Raw genomic sequence first — 6,590 nt, 5'->3', positions numbered from 1 at the left:
CACTTTTCACTTGTAGTATTTGAAGTACAGCAAGGTTGTGTAGCAGGGAAAGAATGACATGCAGAGGAATAAGTATGGACACACAGGCTAGCAGCGACTGTAGAACAAGTACTAATGGGTGAGAAGTTGAACAAGAGTCCCCTACAGCAACTTAATCTAATAAGCTAGTGGTCTACATCAGCTAAAAGAGCATAGTGAGGGATGAAATTGGTTCTCCTTTCTAAGCATCACCTGGGACAACTCATCTGGAGCAGTGTGTCCAATCTGCCGCTGCCCTGATCCTGGCTGGGGTGATGGGACAGACCTTGGCTGCCACTGAGACATCTGAGACACTGAGATCTGTCTCAACTCAGATTTACCCAAGAACAGCTCATTGCCAACAGAACAAAATCTCAAACTTATGGCTAGTGATGACAGCAGTCAGTTGTCCCATCTGTGACCCACCAAGGCTGGCATGCTGGAATGAGCAGGCTTTGGTGGCATGTAGTTACTGGACAGCACCACTGACATGGGCAGGGGAAAAACTGAGCATGGTGTAAATCACTGCCTCAAAGCCACTTCTCTGTGCCTGCACCATGCTTGAAAGCTCTTCTACAGGAGCTGGGTTTGTTCAAGAAAGCTTCTGTTTCTCCCATCTGCTTCTTGTACCTTCACAGGGACAGAGTTAGAAGGGTACAGCCATGGCTGGAAGGGGCTGACTTTCAAATGTGCCTAATTTTCCTTTGGTTGCTGCTGCAGCTGCAGAAGAAGGGGTTCAGAAGCCAAGAGCTTTGAGATAAGGATGCCTAACCTATGTTGAAGACATTTGTGCTGACACCTCAGGCCCCAGGATAGGACAACTGCTGGATTGTGGCTAACCCACTAGCTACAGAACCTAATTTATATTACCAGATTAGGAAGAGCAAAAGAACATGTATTTATAACAGGAGGTCTTCTGTGCTTCTCTACTAAAAGGTGCTGTGAAGGAGCCCGTAGTGCAGCAGTGTATGAGGCCTGAAGGAGGCCACAGCACACAAAGAGCCCTGGTAGGAGCAACACACAGAGGGGCAGGAGGGCTGGGGGAACTGCCACCCATGGGGACCTGTGTGAAGCAGTGCACTCCTGAGGGGTGGACTGCGTGGGAAAGGAAAAGAAAGCAAACAGACCTGTGATGAACTGTCACACAGACTGCAGAGTGACAGAGGAGGGCCTGAGGCAGTGCGCTTACTGCAGGGAGTGGCGCTCCTTCCTCACAGCAGCGCTAACAGCTTGGCACCAATATTCAGTAGTCTGTGGTGATACTTTTTCCAGTTTCACCACACAGCATTTCGCTTGTTCTACTTGTTTTAGCTTTCCCCCTCCACAAGATAACACATACTTTGCCAGTCAGTCCCTAAGACCTTAGCCTAACAGTTAGCAAACAGGATCTTGCAAAAGAAGGAAGATAACATGACACCACCTTCACTGGTGTATAAATAGTTCAAATACTTTCCTTCACTTTCCCGTAAATTAGTTGATTGCAGGTCAGGAGATAACAGGGGAACTTACTGCAAGAGAGAAAATGATGTTTAATATTGTCTTGGACTTTCTGGTGGTCTGGGCATGAAAATGGAGTACTCAAAATCCTCAGGACGTTTATTTTTCACCTGATTTATTCCCAAACTGCACTATTTCTAGGCCATTGGAGTTCTTATCAATTAAATTATACTTTGGCTCTCTGCTATCTCACTCCCTTTCATCTTCAGCATCACTTTCAGCACAATTACAGGAGAAGACTTAGACTCAGAGCTTTAGGACTCATCATAAGAGGCTTTCATTGCTCTGTCACCACACCCCATATAGATCTGTAGTATACCACACATGTGAAGAAGCACAGTACATTAGTGCATTACAGAGAGACAAAACCACACCTATTTGTGTGCCTGCAGTCTTACACCAGCAGGAAGATAATTAACGTAATGAATTTCTATAAAAATGAGAGAATATGGCCCCTGGGTCCTACTGCTTGTTCTAGTCCTGATTCTTCAAACGTAAGAATGCAAGTAAAATTACTCACTTGAACAAAGTCAGCAATTTGCAAGAACTGATATTCTGAAGTTCAAGTAATTAGAGTGATTTCCAGTACTTCTGGCTGGAACGGGCAGCTGAAAATCACCTGGTCCAGCACCTTGCTCAAAGCAGGACTATCTTCAAAGCCATATCAGATAGCTCCAGACCTTCCCTAGTCAAGTGTTGCCTATCTGCATGGTTGGAGAACCCACAGCCTTCTGATTAATTTGATTTTAAACATAAATTCAAATGTCACTAGCGTAGCAGTAGTGAAAGCCATTCAACTGGCTTTACTTTCTCTTACCAAATGAGAGTTAGCTGCAGGTGAAAATAAGCCCTGCCAGTTCTCATTTTTTCTCCCACAGCCCACAAAGCTCTCACTGTCTGTCCTCACTTGTAATACTTTTGAACCAACATCTACAGATTATCTCTGTAAATCCCAAGCAGTACCTAGTCACCACGTGAACAACAAATTCCTACATTTAACAATATTTAAGAGCAAAGGCCAGACCATACGTAGCTGCACACTACACATTTTTAGACCCAATAGTATAATTTATACTTTGACTCCATGTTGCTGCCATGTGGATAACAATGCGCAATCATTTGTACCTGGCTTCCTTTTCTAACTAGTATACTCTTAAACGTCACAAGATAAAGACTCTAGTTCTGTATAGTCTAGCTGACTTGTGACAAGAGCAAACACTCACAATTTCATGGTACTCCTGAGGAAAAAAAGGATCCCAAACTAATTTTGAGCTTTTACATATTTTTTTTAACCTACAGAGCACCTTGCTACTTCTGCTGAATGTTAGCAATAGCAACCCACAGTCTGAAATCAATGCAATGAACTTCTACTATGGGTACCATACTGATGACAGGAATAGTGCAAGTCCTTACACTGGAAGGCTGACTCCTTAGTCACATAGGTAAAATTTAGAAATTGCGGCTCTGATAAGAGATCAGTATGGGAAAGGGAAAATAATGGGGTGCCAGATGAGTGCACCTTCCTGAAAGGAAGGCAGATATATGGGAATTAAAGGTGGACAAGGGATGCTGTGGAGGTACCATCAACTTTCACAGGGCTGTATGTAAAAGCAGCTCTCTTTCCTGTTGATTCTCCGCTGCCTCATTTCTTCTGGGCAAAGTTTGTTACTCTCCAGTAACGTCCCTTCCTCAAACTGTTACCTAATCCCACCCTCATTGCCTTCTCTGTTTTGCTCTGTCCTTCAGCAGTCTCTACCTGCTTCTTAAGGTAGTGAAGTAAGAGGGCAGTTCTGGAGTCAAGCTCTGTTTCTATGAGGGTAAAGGCCAGGGAGAGAAAGGTTTGGGAGTGTGAGGAGAGCCTTTTTCCTGTGTTGTTCAAGTACTTAGTCCAAGCTGCTTTCAGCTGCATCTGCAGAAGATGGGGAATGGAGGGTGATCAATGCCATTCCTCCAGCCACAGAGCAAGGGCTTTGCCTCTCCTTGCATACAGTATACTAGCTTTCCTTAGTCAAATGTTTCCTCTGTGCTGCAGAGTCCAAGGTAAAGAGGCTTTGTCTACAGCTAGGTCTATGTTCCTAGAGAAACAATTAGCAACTGCAAAATCAAGAGGTACTAAGAAAGCCTCTGAAGCTATACCCAGGGGTCTGGAAAATGAAGGGGGACAGATCAAGAAGAAAGAAGAGTCTAGAGCAGTTTAAGGGAATAATGCCACTAGTTTTAAGCCACACATCTGGTGGTAAGCTTTTAACTTTGAAAGAGACAGAAATCTCAAGATACACCAGCCCAAAATATAATGGAGCCATAAAGGTCTGCACGTAGCTGAATCCCAACTGGAAAGAACAGCTTCAAAGAGCTTGGAAGTGCTGAGGTGAAGAAGAGCATGTGATCATTAGATTTCAAAAGAAGGTCCTCAGCACAATAACCAGAAAGTTCACCTTTCTGTGGGACAAAAGATGCGTCCCTCACAAAGGCTGGGGGAACAAAATCTTTGCATCTCATTTTGCCTGAGAGGAGAAGGAAATACAAGATCATCTTGTTTTACTTGGTGTGTATCACATCATTAATTTCTATTTGGTCACTACTATGCAGAACTTGCTAACTTGAACCATGTAAAAAGCACACTAGGTCTCAAGAGACTAAAATGCTTCTTGCAACAGGCAGAGTGTGAGAGATGGAAGGATGGAAAAATCTTGCAGTGATGAAGGCACTGATAAGAGATGTTGAAATGATACTAACAAATGGCACTCTATCTTTCCCAAGATCTTTGTCAGCTTGAAGGGAAAATTCTATTCCAAGCTCTCTTTGAGGGGTTACCATGTTCCAGGATAAAGACTTGCTGCATACACAAGCGCACTTAGTCAGGTCACTCAGATCAGTCTCATGCTAAAAAGTGTGAAAATAGAAATACAAATAAGGGGCCAAGCAGATTACTGAACAGCAAAGATTGCCAGTACGTGTCCACAATGAGTATTTGGACATTTCACTGCCGAAACTTCTGAAAATATCAACTGCCTTATGAAACTCTGGTTATTCCACCGCACAGGAGTATTTGTGGTTGAGCTGCATGAAGAAATAGCAAGTGTTTAAACTGATTTCTTAAAAGAGAGCCTTTCCTCTACATGCTGCTCTTGCACATCCATGCGTGGCTCCTCTTCAGGAGCAGGAATTGGTTTTCTGATTCAGCAGTTGTGTAGCTGACGTAGTTATACCCTTTGAGAGATTTCTTCAGAAAAATGACACGTTTAGGCTAAAGTGCATGTAATCCACACATACACCATTACTCACAATGAAGTACTATGCAGCATGAAATTCAGGCTATTCTTCTTCATATTTTTGGTTTTAATTGCTACCTTGGTTACTTAAAAAATGCTCACCATCTGATTCATGCAAAGGAAAACTGCACACTGGTAGATGTGAGAACAGCACGCATACTCACTTCCAGATAAACTAATCTCTACTCAGATATCGAGATCATTGCTTCTCCAGAAGTGTTGCACTGGTCATCAGAACTGAGTATCTCAGGAAAAGCACTGTCTTTTCTAATTACGGCATCTAAGCTAAAGCACACAGCGGTAATAGTGCAGTATGACAAATTATGCCAGTGTTCAATTCATGTGCCAAATCTCACCACGCCTTTGCGTTCTGCAGGTGTGGAGCAAAATGCCTCAGTGATATTTAGACAGGAACACCACCACACCTCTTAACAACTCATAAATTCTAAATGCTATTGGAGTATGTCAGCAAAGATTGCTTGGCAAAGGTTGCAAATGTACATGTAATATGTACGCTTTAGATAGCTATCTACACTGTTTCAAAATAAAGACGCGTGTGTTCTCACTCAAAGCTTTAAAGGGAAATAAGATACTCAAAGAAATAATCTCTTTTGAACTTTAAAAGCTATTTGAGACTTCACGATGATACAAACTTATCCCACATAAAAATCTTAGGACATAAAATCCATTACAACCATTCCAGCTGAGACATATACACCATTGTTACGCTTTAATTTACAAGGTCAGGACAAGCTCTTGCTGCATTCTGTGACAAAAGGGCTCCTTTGCACACCAAAATCCATGCACCCACTCCAAGCACCTGATCACTGATCACCATTACCATCACTTCAGTCTCCGTGCTCCCATTCCCCATACTGTTTTGGCTCTTGCCAATTACAGGATTGTTATGAAACTAAATGTTAAGCTGCCCTCCCACAGGATTCCAACATTCTCAGGTTTCAAAACCATTGTCTTCCCCACCCCTCTTATCTCCTGAAGTCCTTATAATGGTTTGGACATTTAAAGTCCTTTCATGTTTAAAACTTACTGGCCTACTCTGGCTGAGACAAAAACACGAGCAGAATGCTCTGTTGGCTGAACCAGAAACCATTCCCCCCCAGATAAATAAACAGCACTTTTACTGGTAAAAAAAGATATTAGAAGATGCCAAAGAAATGGAGTAGCTTTTCTTCAAGCATAATTTTTTTCTTTTCAAATACCAAACACCTTAGGTTTGAATTACATTAGATTTTCAAGAATTACAAAGGGTTCGTAGTTAAAACAGCATACGTACATGAAAACCAGCCATGGCAAGTTTCACACAAATACTGTGTGAAAGCAGAAGCTACCAAACCTTCCTCTCAAAACCCTCAAGTACATTTAGATCACTTTATAAATGATCTATGTAGACAGCAAGTATTTAACCTACTCCTGATCCCAGGTACCAATGAACTGAGCAACATACTGTGTAGGAAAGTTGCACTGACTTGTGCTAAGTTGCACGGAAACTGAAGGAAAACAAAATGTGCTTATATAGCTGAGATCTGGCCAGGGTGCCTGGTGTGCTGCCAATATTTGTCCTGCCAAAATGGAAACATGAATGACCACAGTGAATGAACTACAGGCTTACTTCCCACAGGAAGGATACTACCAATACAAACATAAGACTTTGAGCATGTTGGAGTGTTGACTTAGTAGAGAGTGGGAGTGAGGGAACCGCTGCTCCTGAGTCAGCCTCAGCACCGCCCATTGAACTCTGTACCTCCTAGCCTTGGTAACTTCACAGGATGCTGGAAAATATTA

The sequence above is a fragment of the Gallus gallus genome, chromosome 2 (assembly GCF_016699485.2).
Source record: "Gallus gallus isolate bGalGal1 chromosome 2, bGalGal1.mat.broiler.GRCg7b, whole genome shotgun sequence".
In the NCBI taxonomy this organism is placed as follows: domain Eukaryota; kingdom Metazoa; phylum Chordata; class Aves; order Galliformes; family Phasianidae; genus Gallus; species Gallus gallus.
The sequence above is the reverse complement of the archived record's forward strand: the minus strand, read 5'-3'. Positions refer to the sequence as shown.